The sequence below is a fragment of the Calypte anna genome, chromosome 1 (assembly GCF_003957555.1).
Source record: "Calypte anna isolate BGI_N300 chromosome 1, bCalAnn1_v1.p, whole genome shotgun sequence".
Lineage (NCBI taxonomy): Eukaryota > Metazoa > Chordata > Aves > Apodiformes > Trochilidae > Calypte > Calypte anna.
Window position 1 is genome coordinate 46,543,593 of NC_044244.1, and position 17,912 is coordinate 46,561,504.

A 17,912-nucleotide genomic window follows, 5' to 3' on the forward strand; every position below is an offset into this window, starting at 1 on the left:
GGTGCACAGTGACAGGACGTGTAGGAATGGTTCAAAGCTGTAGCATTGTAGGTTCAGACTGCACAATAGGAAACATTTCTGTACTGAGGGGGTGGTCAAACACCAGTAAAGGCCTACTGGATAGATCATCAATGCTCCAAGCCTGTCAGTGTTTAGGTCAGCGGGCCCATGATGCTTCCGATCATCAAGGAAAAGATGGAACATAAAGATGGCCTTGGGACCGAGGGTTAGATTTATCTATGGATGTCTGAGTTAGTTGCTTACTAACTCAGTTTTTCTACACATGGGATATTTGTGCTGCTAATAAGCAGGCCAGACAGTCAAAATCTTTGTGGTACGAGTGACGCTGGCTTAAATATATATGTATAGAGGCTTAGCAGGTTGATTACATCAAACTCCCTCAAACTCATCAGGGTAAATATTATGTGCTTATGATGATAGAAGCAAGCACTGAATGTTTGGAAACATATCCACATGCCTTGTGCCACTGCTCATAATACTATTCTGAGCCTTGAAAGGCAAATTCTATGGTGGTATGAGACCCCAGAGAAGACTGAGTCAGACAACAAGATTCATTTCAAGAAGCAACCCAATAGCTAAATGGGTCAAAGAGCATGGTACAGAGAGGATCTATCATAGCCCTTATCATGCACCAGCCTTTGGGAAGATTGAATTTCATAACAGCTTGTTAAAAACCACCCTGAAAGCAACGTGTGGTGGAACACTCAAAAACTGGGACAAACATTTACCACCTGACCAGTTAATGTCAGGGGACCAATCAGTAGAGCAGGCCCTGGCCAGTCAGACATTTTACACAGAGTTAGAAGGCTATCAAGTCCTTGTTGTATGTGAAAGGGACCTGTTGCAAAAAGTTGTGTGGATGTCTTCATCAATGGGGAAAAGAAAATCCATCTGTGGTGTTGTACTTGAGAGCCTGAAGACACCTAGTGAGTGATGCAGGACAATTATGTGGTCCAGTGTGTACCACAGGGGAATTTGACTCTGCCCAGCAAAACTTAAGTTCAGATTGTATGGTGTAGGGATTTTTTTATATAGCTACATGGTATATAGTTATGGAGACACAAGATAAGGAATAAAGGGTGGATTGCCCTGGTTTAAGACTACCAGGATAATATTTTTCTAAGGCCATAGTAACCTGAGACCAACTGGGACCTCCTGATCAGGTGCAGGGCTGTGGCAGTGGCATTGTGAGAGCAGCTGTATTCAATGGAGCTGTATCCATGGGACTCCTGCTCATGGTGTTCAGTTTAAAATAGCTCCTCAGAGAGCCCTCTCCTGGTGTCTCTTGGCTGATGTGCTGGCTAGGATGGGATTTGCTTGTTTGTCATCTCTCCCTGTGCTGCTGGTCTTCCTGAGTCCAGTTTTCTTACTAGAAAAGAACATAATTCACCAAGGAATGCCACTTTCCCCTGTCTTACAGAGTAGGCCTGGCATGGCCACTTCAAGGGTATTTTGTGGACTGTTGCCAGAACCCTGGACTCAAGCACCCACAGCAGCTGCTGAGTCCAGTTTGGGACTTTTCTGGTCAGGATATAATTACTGATGAAGGAATGTGGGTTCCATATTTGCATCTTCACTTACATCTTTGAATATATTTACAGATTTGTATATATTTATATATAATTGTTAATCTTCATTATTTTTTAAATTTCATTAATATTTTTTCCTAGTTTTTTCCAGCCTTAAATTTTCTCTCCCTTATTCCCCTCTTAACTTCTCCTGGAAGGGTAGTGGAGGGATAAGAGAGAACATCTGTCACCAAGTTATTGTCTAAAACTCTGACAGAGGCATTTGTATAATACCTGTAATAATTTCAGGTAGCTGGACTAGATCATTGTTGTATGTTTTTTCCAACAGAAATTATTCTATTCTAATTTTAAAAGTACTCTAATTCCTTTCCACATGTTTTTTCTGAACAGGTTGAATACTAAAGCATCTGGAAGAATGTTAGTTAAAAGGAGAAGAGGGAAAAGGTCAGAAAAAAGTAATTAAGTAGAACATAATCAACCCTGAAACTTTTTTTTTTTGTCACGCTATCCAATTCTTTCCACTAGACAGCACAAGTAAACTAATTTTTTAACTGAACTTAGCAGAAATTTTCTGTGCTCTTCTTAGAACACATTTTGGTCTTCTGCTATTTAAGTTAAGCCAAAGAAGAAATTCAGAAATTGACAGACTGTTTTCAAGGGAACTTGACCATAACATTTTGCAGTAGAACACCATTCCAACTAGACATGAAATTAAAAAAACAAAAGACAAAAAAAATCCAAACAAGAAAACCCACATCAAACCCAAAAACCAACTGTGCTAGTGAAGTTCAAAGCCAACTGAGACTTCATATTTTTGTTTATCTATAACAAGTAGATCTACTAATGGTCCCTTTTTAGTATTATGCTTCTTTCAGAGTTTTTCCAAAGACAATTCATAAGAAAAAAATTAATGAATCTCCAAAGCTGTACTTTCTTGACCTATTACATTAGCAGGGTTTCTCCTCTGATTGGGAGTTTTGAGAGAATCACAGAATTCATTAAAGCAATTTACTGTATAATGGTAGATGGCTAAGATAGATCCCTACTAATGAGATGAACATTAATTAAATTGTAGAATAGAAGCAAACTATTTAGCTGAGTTAAAAAGCCTGGCAAACAAGCCACACAGTCTCCAAAGTCTGAATTCTGTTCGCCAAGAAGCAGACCAGTTTATTTTTTTTAAGGGAAGGCACTAAGCCAGCAGGTCTGCCAGTGGTGACCAGTCTAAATTTTTAAAGCCAACCATCATGTTTTTCCCAAATGAAAGGCAAAATTTTTATTTTTATTGTTGAATTACATATTAGAAACGGAGCTCAGCAGGTAGTAAACTGTAGTATCAGCAAAGATCCAGTGAAGCTACGGAGGGAAATTGCCCTCAAAAAAATCAAAACATAAGCTTCAGAACAAGGTCCCCCCTCCTGAGATCCGCAGTTTGATTTAATGACCCAAATACCAAGTAGCTGCAAGATTATAGAGGTAAACATAAGGGAAAGACTAATATCCAACTTTAAAATCACAGCTTGTGTACTGTATTTTTCTTTTTCCAGTTCCTTATATTTACTACCAGAGGATCAATCATTTCTTTGGTATCACATAAACCAAAAGACAGACTGATACAAACATTACTTAGTATCTGGTTTTAAGTGTTGCGAGATGCCTTCAGAAAGCCTAGGGATGATAACATCTGGATTATTTTTATTTTTATGTCTACTTCAGGCCACTTTTAAGGCCATAGCTTGGACAATATAAAAACTTAAGTTTTTGTTCCATAAGACCCATTTTACATGAAACACTTGAAGGTGAAAAGAGGATACATCTGTTAGAATGAGATTATAGTATACAGAGATGTTTTGTGTATAAGCACCTATGTAAGGTTTAAAAAAAAAAATCACATACCAATTGTAGGTGGATCTAAAGGGGTTCATGGGATCATAGTGGCATTATTGAAGGAAAGCAGTGTAATTTGTGAGTTATATCATGGGAGAAGAAACTTCTACAGTGACTTGAAACTGAGTCATGATCCAACGACAAGGATCAATAGAAGGCTGAGTAGTTATACTTAACCATTGTATTTTGAATGAATTAGGAGGAGATGGTGGTTTAAGAGGAGTCAAGAAGAAAGACAATGCACTACACAAATGTTTTAAACCTAGAAAACTGTAACACAGAGGATTTCCAAGGGACTCAGGAGGATATAGCAGCAAAGCTTACAAACAGTGCAGTAGCTCTCTGTGTCTCTTTGCACGGAGACATCAGCACCTGCTGTTATCCAATGGGACAGAGAAACAAAAGGGAAGGAAGCTTGGAAAGAAGTATGAGATATTTGTTCAAATCTTACACTGCCGTTTGGAGGGTAACTCTCATCCAGGGTGATGTGGAACTAGAAAATTTCATTGCAGAATGAAGAGTGGTGGGACAAGGTACATGTCCCTCAAAACACATCCAACAAGGAATTCCTTGGCAGTATGACTCAAGTTATGCTTCAAAGTCCACGATGTTTTAAAAAATCTCAGTCAAGCCAACGTATACTACCTCAGCAATAAGAACCTGAAATGTGGGGAATGTTGGCTGGGCAGCTGCTTGTACAGGTGTCCACACCACAAAGTTGTTTTCCATGCAGGCAAGTGTGGCAACAACTGTGCTGTCTTTCAGAGGTCCCCCCATTAGAGGATTGAGACACCAGGTTGTAAGAGGAAACTTATTCTGACACTGCCTATTCTGTGGATAAATAGAGGGCTCCAGAGTTGTCAATACAGCACTTTTGCTACCACTTGATTCAGTGCAAAATAAATGAGGATATTTTCCTCTTGCAGCATGTATTAAATCCCATTAGCATTAATGAGAGCTACACGTGAGTTTGGCAGGGAGCATATACAAAGTGCAGAGCAGACATTTTCCAAATTCTCAGCTCTCCCTTATATCTTTCAGCCATCTTTCTCGGTGAAAGACTTACCGCAAGAAGTCCAAAATAAAAGTAGTAAATCAAATTACTGCACATATCGTCTGTTAAGATGATAAGTTGAGGTGGGGAAGGAGGAATCCAAGGGGCTAACGTACAAGTAATTACTGTGCTTGCATTTAGTGAAGTGCTACCAGTTAAACTCCCAGACAGCACTAATATAGTAGGAACATTTTGAGTTGGCTGAGCAACTTTTCACAGCACACTGGTAAAATAATAAATTGTGCTATGACTGATAACATTCAATAATTTCTCTGATATATTGCCACAGCCACTTTTTCTAGAGTATAAAGCTCATATTTCTCTGTCATATTAGTAATTTCCATATTGCATTTCAGGCTCCGTCTTGGAGTTAGTAGGAAAAGTACATCACAGCAGTAACAAAAGGAAGCTGACTTCTTTCTTAAAAAAATAGAGACAGTGAAAGAAAGAAGGAAATGTCAGTATTTTTTTTTTTCACTTTCACAATACACCGACTGATGTCTACAGGAGGAAAAAAAAAAACAAAACTGTTGTTACAACACTGCTTCATTAAAGACCCAGAAGAGTAAAAGCCATGGATCCATTTTGCCTTTTTCTTCCTTGATGATATCACTAAAGCATTAATGGAATCCTTACATTCTATTGGTACTGTATAAATTTATCTACAGTTCATTCTTTCTTGGTCTGAGTACAGATATGGTATTTTTGTGCATGGGGTGATGGAGAAAATGAGGTTGCCGGCATCTTTTAAAGAAAATATCTTCCTTATTAACAGAAAGGAAAAAAAATAGTACAAAATAAAGCAATACTCATATTCAGGTTAAGTTATGAGAATGAGTGAGAACTCAATTTGGAACTTAACTATTATAAAATCTTTTTTGACTTGGCCTTAAATTATCCAGCCAGTTTCTGTTAAATCTGGTAGTACAGTACATATTATTGTTGTTATGGCTGTTAATTCATGTTTAATTTTATAATCTTAAAAGAAAAAGTAGGTTTATTTTAAGGAGCATCTGCCAACTTATTATTACATATATCCATAGGATCCCATTGGCCTCATTTGATTATAAAATTCTGAATATTTTACTGATTATTATGCACTTAAAATTTTATTTAATAACATAGTAAAATATATATTGAGTAGAGGGTAGGATAACTAACTGACAGCAAAACTGAAGTAGAAGGGATGCAGGATGAGGCAAGGAGAAGAAGGGGAGAAAGGGATGCAGGCTTGCACAGTAATTGTGTTCATGCTTCCTATTTTATGTTATTGGATCATCAACAGTGTAAACAAATGGTTCAGACCAACTCTTCTAAGCTGAGAAGAAGAAATGTAAGGAAGGACACCAGCAGAACAATTCCAGAGACTCTGGTTTCTTATAAGCTTCTTTGTAGAAAAAGGATTGTAGTACAAACTATCCTGTTCAAACTTGCCATCTTATAGCCTCTACACAGGTTTATCAATGTAGTCACCTGGTTTCCTGGGACTCTATAATATAACAAAATCCACAAGAAAACCATGGATATTTTTCTGCTTTTTCCTGCCTGCTTAGCCTGTGTTTGTATGTGGCTCTGCTCTTAGCCATGCAGCTCTGAGGAATACTGACCCTTTTACATGAGTACTGAGAGGGACAAGAGCTTAAATGTTTTTCAGTGTTTCAAGATTTTCAAATTTCCAGTAAATAGGAGAAATTCAGTGACAGTAAGCATTTGCTATCATAGAGCCTGTGTCAGTTTTCCAGGTCCTAAGTAAATTACAGAGAAACCATCTAGGTTATTGCCTAAGGAAACAACAAGAATCAGTGACAGGACAGAGATCAAAATTCACAGAAACAAGCCAGTGCATATGAATGATCGCTTCAGAGGGCTAAGTCTGGTGAATGGGAGCCTTCATACCCATGAATAATGCTTCAAATGTCATTCCAACTGATTGTGAAAATCACAGGTTGAAAAAGTCACAAGGGGTTGATTTATTTATCCAAGAAGTTGTGTATTATAAGGAGATTTACTATGAGGTTTTGCTCTAACTTCTTCATACACACTGGCGTGTTCAGACTAGCAGCTGTATTTACAGAGTCATATAATGAGACAACATGAAGAAGCAGGGAGGGAGAATGAGGATGCTGTTTCATGTATAAGCACAGCTACATGACCATAACCTCTTCTGCATTACTGCCAGCCTTAGAAGGCTCTTAGGAACCTGATCTAGTCAAGGGTGTCTCTGCTTACTTAACGGTGTGGGACTAGATGACCTTCAGAAGTCCCTTCCAACCCAAATTATTCTATGATTGGTGCCATACAGGCATAACAACAGAAGTTAAGGAGAACCAACTGCTTTTTGCATCCAGGGATCAATATCCCCATCTCTTTTCTTGCCATTGCTTGAAGTGGATGATACAATTCTCAGGCTCTCAGCAGACCAGCGTGGATGCCACACGCTGCCATATGGCAATATGAACAGTGGGTAACATGCCAGTTTTAGCCAGGATGCTCTCACCAAATAGCAGCAGCTTTCATACCATCTTCTCTGACAGCATCAAGCATTCCTAGTTGAATGACTTGTGAGAGCAGTCTACCACTGCTCATATCTGCTTGCATTTCCCAATCCCTTTTGAGAACTGTGAAAGGCATGGAGTGAATAATGGATTCAAGAGCAAGAGTTTTCTGGAACAGCCTCTCCCCACAAAGCCATTTCTGGGCTCATGAAACAAGCACCAGCTGGCACAGGAGAATGATACTGCAGAGATACTATATCCAGGAACAGCTGCAGAACTTTAGCCTGATGTAAATATTTGCTTTGATGTAAAAGAAAGTCTGCAGCTTAGTCTTGAGATGATAGCAACAGGGTATCAGCATCAGAACCATGTGAGCTGTGAGAAGTACACATCTATGTCCAGCCAATTGCTAGGCCTGTTCTTAGCTGCAGCTCTGAACTCTGGACTGTTAGATGCAGAGGTACAAACCATCCTTTTAGAGCTCATTGTCATCTATGTCTTGCAAGTCTTGCTATTCATTTGGAGAACAGTGATGGTTTGGCATTTTCACCAAGTTTATTTGCAGAACATTGTGCAGTTTATTACAGGAAATAGATAGTTCTGCACTGTAATGTGTGACCACCATCTACACACTGTTGATCTACAACAAAAAAAAGCAAGATATCTACCTACTGTTACAACTTCACACTACTTTCTGTTCTGAATCTACAAGAGCAATGGGCACAGTCTCATCATTAGCTAAAGGCAGCTTAAAAGCCTCTGTCAATGCAGCCTATAGGATAACCTATCTAAATTAAATTCCTGGGAATATTCTTTGAGGAAAGAAAATGAGAAACTTCGGACATTTGCCCCCTATAGGAGTTTCTACTGCCTGTTGTGTCTTAAGTCTGCGGCAGAACTTGCACAAGTTCCTCAGCATAGTAAGCCAGAGGAGTGCTTTTGAGTTCTGTGGAACTGGTTTTGCATGTTCTGTATGAGTTGGGTTTTGTTTTTTTTTTTTAAGGTTAAAAAAGAACGGAGGATGTCAATATGGATGGAATGTATGTCAATATTTTTCCAATATGAATGAAAGACAGATATGACCTACACTGGGGTAGTAACCATCAGTGGTAACACAACATCTTGCCTTTTAGAGGGTCTCAGTTTTCATTCTGCTGTTCTTGACACATATGTACTGTGTACCTTTCTGAGTTTCTAACCACATGGTACTTGTGCTTTTGCATTACACTGTCAGCATCCCAGACTGGGGATGATGGTGTCCCTGTCAGCAGGCAGTACACATCTTCTGTGAATCTGTCAGCAACTGTGAAAACAGAGGATAAGGCTTCACTGAACTCCAACACTGACTGAAGAGTAGAAATTAAAAGAATTCTAGAATTAAGAAAAAGTCTAATTTTAAGTAGATGTGCTGTGGAAGTGGCAAAGGCTTGAACTGAAAGGCAAGAGACAGCTCAGCTTAGACCGCTGACAAAAATTGCCAAAAGGCCAAAGAGATTTAGCAGGCCAAGGAACTTTTATGAGCAGGTGGAAGAGGACAGACAGGCACAGTTTTGAGAGCTTCAAACTTTTATGAAGTTAAGTCTAACTTTTGTGAAGTTAGAAATATGTCTATATTTTAAATATATTTTATATAAAAGCTCGTAGATCTTGTAGAAGCATGTTAAAAAATTGCTATACTGTTAATTCAAGTTTTGAATGAATTTTAAATCTATTGAGAGTTATTGTTAATGGTTTTGTGCAGTGTGTTTCCTATCTATTACTTCAATTACTTTTTTAACAAATACATTTGCAGTGATAAAAATCACCATTCAGAGATTTATATTGATAAAAAATCCTTACTGATAACAAACTTACACAAGTTAATTGTTGGTTTGATTAAAATGTGCTATATATATATGATAACTATTAGATCTTATGGTCACACTGATTCACAGGCAACACAGATGTGATAAGTGTGCATTTTTAATCTAGTGATATTAGTATGTGCACCAACATCATGTTGAGGGGGGGGTATATATGTTCAGATTGATTAAGTAACAAACAAATACATCAAATGCTTCAGGATCACGTTGTGGCCAGCTGGAGGGAATGAGAGAGTACTGGGGAAAAGAGATGTGCTATGACTGTCAGCCTAGTTCTTGCATTTTGCCAAACAACATCCTCTTCCTTTTAGTGTATTGAGAGAAGTAGCAATTCAGAGGAAAGAGGAACATGAGTTCAGGGAGCTGTGGCTGCCCCCTTCCTGGAAGTACTAAGGACCAGGCTGGATGGAGCTTTGAGCCTCCTGATTTAGTGGGAGGTGTCCCTTCCCATGTCAGGGTGTTGGTGCTAGATGATCTTTAAGGTCCCTTCCAAAACAAACCCTTCTATGATTCAAGGATTCTATGATCTTACAAGGTTTACATCTACTCTTCCTAGAAGCAAGGATCTATCAGATGCAAGTTAAGCTAACCAGAGAACTTTTAAGGTTGATATAATAATTCCCCACTGCCTTCCTTGATTGCATGCAGAGCTTTCATAGACATTTCCTTCAAAACAACATTCTAGCCAAGTCTCCTGTACATCGAAGAGCTCTCGTCTCTCAGACACTGCATCATGCAACGTTCAAGATTGACATCTTCGTAACCACAGCACCATCTCATCTTGGACTTGTATCACAATTTGCAGGTGATTTCCTGTAACAAAAATCCTTTTTTATTCACTTCTGGATAGAGAATGGATGATGCAACACCAAAAGTCCTGTTTCCATCTTTTTACCTCCATAGCATGTGTTTGAACCCAACGTTGTACAGCATTGTGGATATTAACCTGCTTGACCAACAAGTTGATGTAGCACCCAAGTTGTCTATACTATAGTTTACATCTCTGGAAGAGATCCAGAATGCAAGCACAGCTTCATTGAGAAGCTGAACAAAGAGGGTATAGTGCAGCTTTAAAGTATGGAACAAAATCAGGAATGCCATTTATACAAATATAAATTGCACTTGGAGCACAAGCAGTTCAGCTGTGCACCAGAATTTACACTGAGATGTAGCATCAATGCTTCAGAGCAGTAGAGGACCTACAGGTAAGTATTGCAATCAGAATATTCTGGTTACATGCAGAGATACAATTGTTTGAATAAAATAATACATATTCACATAATTAAAAACTATAATATAGTGCCTATGCAAAAGAGAACCAAATTAAGGTTCCACTGGTATCTTTAAATCTAGTGCTTCTATTACATATATATTAGTTTAATCAATTAGTGTAATTACTGTAAATATAGCAACTTAGCACAATTTTGTAATAAAAAAGCTGACTTTCAGGAGAAAAGCCTTACATAATACAACATTGTCAATAAAATACCCCACAGCTATGCAATGTCAGGGAAAAAACTGGTTTACCTTCTCCAAGGAATCTCAGAACACTTTTCTCTAAATTGTGCTACATGAGAGTAATCTTAAGGGTGCAACCTGAGTTACCTGAGCTTGAGGGAGTTCTCATGGTACTGAAAGCCACCATGTTTAGGCTTTCTCTGGGTTAAAAGCCTTGTCAAGACTCATGCACCGAGCTGTATTCAGTGAACCATCACTCCTGTTTTTCCTACAATTCTCACAATGGTACCTAGCAATTGCACTTGGTATCATCAGCCTAGGTAGAATATACCTTTTTCTATCATGACTCCTTCAGTCACATCCTGGGCAAAAGTCAATCTTTATTCCTTTGCTTTTATACAGTCAGCTGTTTCCATCTTTTTGACCATATACAGCCAAAACTAAAATGTAGTGCCAAAGTAATCTTTGTGTATGGAACTACTATGTACCTCCAGCTTCCTCTACTCTTTTTCAGAAGACAACCCAGCAACAGTTTCTTTGTTATCATCTACTCACAGACATGAGTTATTTGGGTTCTATTATATAGTTTGGGGGGGGGGGGGGGACAGTACTTGTGAAGTATTATAAAATCAGTTCAGTATTCTTTAACCATTTAACATGAGAAAATTGTATTTTCATGTAACATGCATTACTTACATCTGTTTATTAGGGGATTTGATGCATAATGCATCCACTAGAAGTAGAACGGAAACTTTTAGAAAGCTTTTTCCTGGCCTGATGCAGACACTAACATAATGTTCAATACTTTATTCCTTACTCATTTTAGATTTAAAAGTATTCTTCTGTATGTCTTTTAATAATTAAAAAACAAACCAAAAACGAAACAAAACAAACAAAAAAACAATACACAAAAAAACCCAACAAACCAAACATACAATACTTGTACACCATGAAGCCAAATAATGCCTTAAGCCCATACATGGGGCTGAGATCTCAAACTAAAAATCTTTTGTTCAGCCAGGTGAATCAAGTGCAACGTGCACTTGCAGCCCAGAAAGCTAACTGGATCCTGGGCTGCATTAAAATAATTGTGGCCAACTGGTCAAAGGAAACGATTGTCACTCTCTAATCCTCTCCCATGAGACCCCATCTGGAGTGCTGCGTCAAATTCTGGAGCTCCCAACATCAGAAGGACATAAAGCTGTTGATGGGAGATCAGAGGAGGGAAATGAATCTAATCAGAGCATTGGAGCTCCTCTCATATAAAGACAGAGAAATTTGGGGTTGTTCAGCCTAGAGAAGATAAGAGAGACCTTACTGTGGCCTTTCAGTACCTGAAGGGGGTCTACAGAAAAGCTGAGCAGGGACTTTTTACAAGAGTGTGTAGTAATAGGCTTAAAAGTGGAAGAGGTTAGATTCAAGTTTGGCATTATGAAGAAATTTTCACTTGGAGGGTGGTGAATCACTGGAACATGTTTCTCAGGGAAGTTGTGGATGCCCCCTCCCTGGAAGTGTTCAGTGCCAGGTTGGATGGAATTTTGAGCAACCTGGTCTAGTGGGAGGTGTTCCCGGCCATATCAGGGAGATTGGATGATTTTCAAGGTCCCTTCCAATAAAAACCATTCTATGATTCTATGATCTAAGCAATTCGGACAAAGCCAAGTGGATATTTCAGAACCACAGCACTGCCTCTTGGTCAGCACCTTATCATCCCACCATCTAATTCCACTTACTCATATTCAGTAAAGATATATGTTGCAAGAAAAACCTCTCTTAGGGCACGGTGCTCTGAGGTCCAACAGGTGTTCCAGCAGAAGTACACAAATTGTGCTCTGAGTTGGTTGCCCTCAGGACTGGTTAGCCTGGCTCAGTGCTACTGTTCCAAACTCAACTAGCCTCTCTACTGGCTTGCTCAGGACTGAGCTGAGCCTGTGTCTCAGGCCTCACCTTTTATTGGCCCCCTAATCCTGCTCATGTGCAGTGGGGGCCTGCCCTAATCAGGCACAGGTGGGCTTAACACAAGCTCATGCCCACTACCTGGTAATTAGTGGCACCTGGTTGCCTCATTTCACTACAGATATATAATAGCTTTACTTTCTTTTAAAAAGTATGTGGCTGATAGAGATAATAACCACCATCTTCTGTTGGCTTTTTTAGGTTCAGTCTGTAAAGAGTTATTACTGTCAGCTTCTCTCCCTCTTTTCTAGTATAAATAACTGTGTTTACTATAGTGCCATCAGAAGCAAAACAAAAAAAAAACAGCATGGGGGGAAAAAAAACCAAACTTTTGGTCATGAAGCATTTCAGCATAAAGTGAATGTCCTGTTGCATTTTCAGATTCCACCCAGAATGTTTTTAACAGCTTTCAAAATAAGGGATAAAGAAAGAGGATATTACTGACCCTTCAACAGTTTAAAAAAAAAAAAGAAACAAAAAAATTTAAAAAGTCAAGCAGATTCTAGAGAAACAAGATCTGTTTTAAAAGGATAAGAAAGATCTTTCTTAAACTCAGAGGTACAACATGAGGTATGGAATTACTTCTCTCTTTTCTTTTTACCCCAGTCACAGGAAACTGTGGTAGTAAAGGGGAGCCTGTAATTAGGAATCCTTTTGCCTAATAGCTGTTACTTAGATAACAAACCATTCCTACAATCAAGACTCCTGTTATTATAACATCAACAAGGAATCTTTAACAACTGTGACTCCAGTTTTCTAATTAATCTGAAATGTATAACCTAAAGGTAGCAAACCTAGGAAATATACAATTAGGAGCAACTCTTACAGGTAAGGAATAGGGGTTCAGGTACATAACTATGTTAATGCAATGACTGCAGGATAATGTATTATGCTCAAAAAATATTAACATTTTGGGTAGTGCTACTTTGGTTTTTTAGTAGGTGGGTTTTTTTGTGTGTGTGTAAACAAGCTCAGAACAGAAACATATTAGTGACTGAGTGAAGCAGTGTTTCTGATAAGAAAGCAAGCAAAAGAATAGGAAAGAAGAAAAGATATTATTTTCTGAAAACATAAGGTTATGAGCCAAGTGATGCTTTTACCATAAAGATCAGAATTGGAGTTATACTTTAGGTCTTAGGTGAGATGAGTTTGACAGATTAGGTCCAGTTACTAGCCATCAGTGAAGTACATTGAAACACAGAACATACCTACACAGCTTACTACAACTAACTGTTCTCTGTCTGAGACAATTCCTTCTGGAGCTCGCACGAAGATAAATGAGCTCCTGTCCCCAGGGAGAAGCGTCCCACAATGAGACAAAACAATAGGCACTCATAAACATGCAGCAGTGCTTCTGCTCTTCTTGACTGGTACAAATAGAAATAGAAATCTGTTTCCCTGTTTCCCAGTAGCTGGATGACACTACATGAACAGGGGCATGATTAGAGAGAGGGTTAGACAGGGGGGAAAACCCTGGAAGCACTTTTTTCTTTTTCTTTTTTTTTTTTTTTTTTTTTTTTTTTTTTTTAATAGAAACAAAGTTGAAGATATTTCTAGTCAGGGAGAAATCTGTTGCTGTGTCCCAGTTCCTGACTATTCTTCAGAAAGAGGGAACATTTCTTGTGAAGTGCCACTCCTGCCTAGCCAAAGGTTTGATTTTGACTTTTATCCTCATTCCATAACTCAGGGTAAGTTCATTACTAAAGTTTCAAATTTAGTCTCATAATTCAAACAAGTGTTAGCAAATAGCTTAATCAATGACAGTAGAAAGTTGACCTCTAATTAATAATGAAATACAGAATTCTGAATGAGATGAGAGAAGGACAATCCAAGGTTGGTAGTCCACAAAGCAGAAAGGTACCAACATAGCAAGCACTTTACTTATGCCAGGGTTCAGGTATTTTCTCAGCATTCTGAAACATAGGAGGTTATATTTTCAAATAAAGATACTATCCCAGAAACACAAGTGGTGATTATTGCTACATTGATTCTGTCATCCTAAAAGATGAATGTCACTCTTCGTCTAAAGAAAACCTGCTTGAAACAATTGCATTGGTAATTTTTTTTAATCATTCTCTAAATTCAGCACCTCTGGAAGGCAGTGACAGGATTAACAATTTTGCACCTTCTCCAACCATCAGACCATGTGCAATGTGAGCAGAGTTACACAGCATCCTGTCACTCTTCTGGATGCACAGATCATCTGCTTACTTCAGTCTAGCTCTGAAGAATCAGTTTGACTGGGACAAAAGGAGGGAGATAAATGTTGTGCATGCTTACATGTGAATTATTGAGTGATTTCATTCAAAGCAGTCTCTTTGGGCGAAGAATTTACAAGGGTGTGCTGGCAAATACATGCCTTATACACAAAACCACTGACCTAGAAAGCCAGGCTTGCTCTGTGACATTTGGTGGCAACAGTTTCAGAAGGAACCTTTGAAAAATTCCATTTGAGGACAACAGAACCTGGCAGCTGTCAGGCCTGGTAGTCAAGTCAGTGGGGAGAAAGGCTTGGCTAGCCATGTCAGACCCTCGCCAAGCTGTATTGGCTAAGGCTGTAGCCAAACCTTTCAGCACACTGGACATAATTAATGCAGAAAAGGCCTTTTGCCCTGCAGCAGCCTGAAAGGAGCTGATAGGAAAGCATGGATATTGCCCTAATTTTATTCCTGGATTATTTAGTTCCATGCACTCATGAAATTAGGTACTTGAAAGACCTCAAGACAGATATTATTTCAGTTTCTGCAGGAAGCGTGAAAAAGTCCAAAGTGTTTATTTGTTGATAATTATTAATGTAAAAACATCTACAGACATCACTGAGCATTTTCTTTAAGAGCACTAGTATGGTAAAGAAGAATATATACCATTATTTGCTGGAGACTGATATGAAAACTTCAGTCAACAAGAGGTTAGAAGTCAGTGTTTCCAGAAAACCTTGCCTTATGTAGACATAACTTCAGGAACTATAGGAATAGCCATGATATCATAAGTTTCATTATCAATGTATATTCAGATTTTACCTACGGTACCCAGTAGGATTGTAGATGTCCTCCATGGATAAAGGTATGGGAAAGCTTTTTCAGTGAGCATGTGGGAAGGAGAACCTAGCTGCAAAGGGCTTGATTATTCTCAGAAGAAACCATCCCTTCTCAACAGACTATAGAGAAAGCTTCTGTTCTAGACACCTGCAAGTCGATGCTTGGGCCCAGTTGCATCTTGCTGAACTGCAACTATCTTGCAGTGTCATCTACCTGCCTTTGTAGGTAATGGGGAGGTTTAGACACCAAGATGCACCTACATCCTCATCCTTCACTGTGCACCTACTCATCTCTTCAAAGACTAAAGAAATCTGGATAGTTCATTTAACTTAAATATTCAAATTTTGGGCTTGAGATGCTAAGCAGAATTAATTAAGTGCTGGTAGAATATGGGGTGATGAATCCCTCACCTCCTTCTAAAAAGAACATCTCTTTGCTAACCACAGAAGTATATTATATAACCATTCAGATCCCAGAAAGGATTTTTCTCTCAGAAAAACACCATTACAATTTACCACCTTCCTGTACACCCAGCATCTACAGGCATACTTTCCACAGTACTCCTTCCAGTGAGATGCCACTTTGCTGGAGCTGATGATGGTAATACAGCATCACATTGATTTAGCTACTGCCAGACAGCCCAGTTACTGCTTTGTGGTTATGATGGAAGGATTGGATTTGGCCTTTCTCCTGTATTCTTTCTAGGCATCCATGTAAGATACTTAGAATGGATGCTGAGGATTAGTTATACATAATGCCTCCAAAAGGACTGAACAGAAGGGATCAGATTAATGCAAGTAACCACATTGCACCAGTGCAGGCAGAAAGTATTCGTCCCAACAGACAAAACTGAGAATAGCAGAGTGTGTGATTTGTGGCTAAGCAGCAACTCAGCATAAGTGTCAGAACAACAATTTAGATGTTCTTGATATCTAATCTTATGTTGTATCAAGGACATTACAGTGCAACTCTGAGCATCCAATCCTGTATTAGCTACAGCTGTACATATTGACTTCTCTACAACATTGTTTCTGTTCTCATGCTGCAAGCTTCATGTCCCTTTCTAACTGAAAATTATGGGAGATAGTTTTTTTTAAAATCAGAATAGTCTGCTAAATCAAGCAATTTTCTTTAGGCAAAGCAATAGTTTTTGAGCCTCTAGACTACTTTGGGTCATGTTTTCCAGCTTTCCTCCACAACAACGAAGGCCACAAATATACACTAAAAAAAAAAAAAAAAAAAAGCGAGAGAAAGAAAATTAGAGTGGAATCACTTGCCTCCAGCATCTGGCTCTTGAAAAGAAACATACGTGACTACCATTTTTTCATTACCCTCCACTCACATGATCTTCATCACCCTCCATTAGATGGAGAGTCTCACTAGATGATTCACAAAGCTCTGTCTGCCAAGCATATTCCAGGCCATATAATTTTGCCCTTTGATTATAAATGCTGTTATTACATAAGGATGTGGGTGCACTTACCAGGTCATCATTTCTTTTGGGATGCAGCGGTTCTGAGTTGCAAGCTGTAGTCAGCAACAAACTCTGCCTGATGTTCTGCTTGTTAAGTAATGCTTAAATAGGAATGATATCAAAGTGATAAACACAAGCCCACTTTGCTTTGCTCTTTTCATGGCCTCAGTCCACATTTTATGTCAAAAAGTACTGTGAAGTATTGTAGATGGAGGTGATAACGAAAGTTATGGCTGCTTAACATTTTCAATTATAAAGTCTTATTTTCAATCATTTATAACTTTGCCAGAAACAATGCCTCAAGCTGTTTAGAGGAGGAGGGGTTCAGTAATTAAGCTAATCTGTATCTGAGAGCATCAAGGAAAACTAGTCTTTAACATCACTTTTAGTGGAAAAAAAAAAAAAAAGATTTAAAAAATCCTGTGATTTCTTTGAAGCATCTATACATTCCCCTGCTCCTAATCTGACATTTGTAAGTATGTACAGGATTGTTCTAAAATTAAGGAAGTTCCTATTTCACAAAGTCATAAAGCCCTTAGGGAAAAAAAAACAAACAAACAAAAAAACCACAAAACATTTTGAACTTACTTACAGGACCAAGTGTCACAGCCATTGGGAGACATGCCCTAGGACCCTGATCCAGACGTCTGTATTTTGGGTTAGCCAATAGGAGCTGCACTGAGCAGGGCCATCCAGCCATCCCTAATTCCTCTGTAAATGGAGCAAACAGCAACTTGGAGGAGGAAGGGGTGGTCTACATAATGAAGTGCTTGAGGGGGAGCAGTTTTTTAAAGCAATGAAACTCTGGAGTCTTTCTGTACCTCTTTCCCAGCTGCTCTCTTTGCATACACCAGTATGCAAATTTGTGCAAATCTATGTAAATGTTGGACCCACTGTGTTCTGTTCACTGGGTGCTTGCTGGCAAGCTGATCTTCCTTTCCCTGTGAGTGCCAGGCCACAGTGCCTCCCTCCTCTTCTGACCACATGCTCCAAGATTAGGAAGATGGGAAGGAACTGCAGCACCTTGTTAGCATGGCAGGTTGTGCCAACATGTCAGGAAAGGAGAGATGTGTGTTAATGCAAGCAAACAATGTCTTTTTAAGGCTGATATCAGCTCCCAGAGATGCCCTGTCCTTAC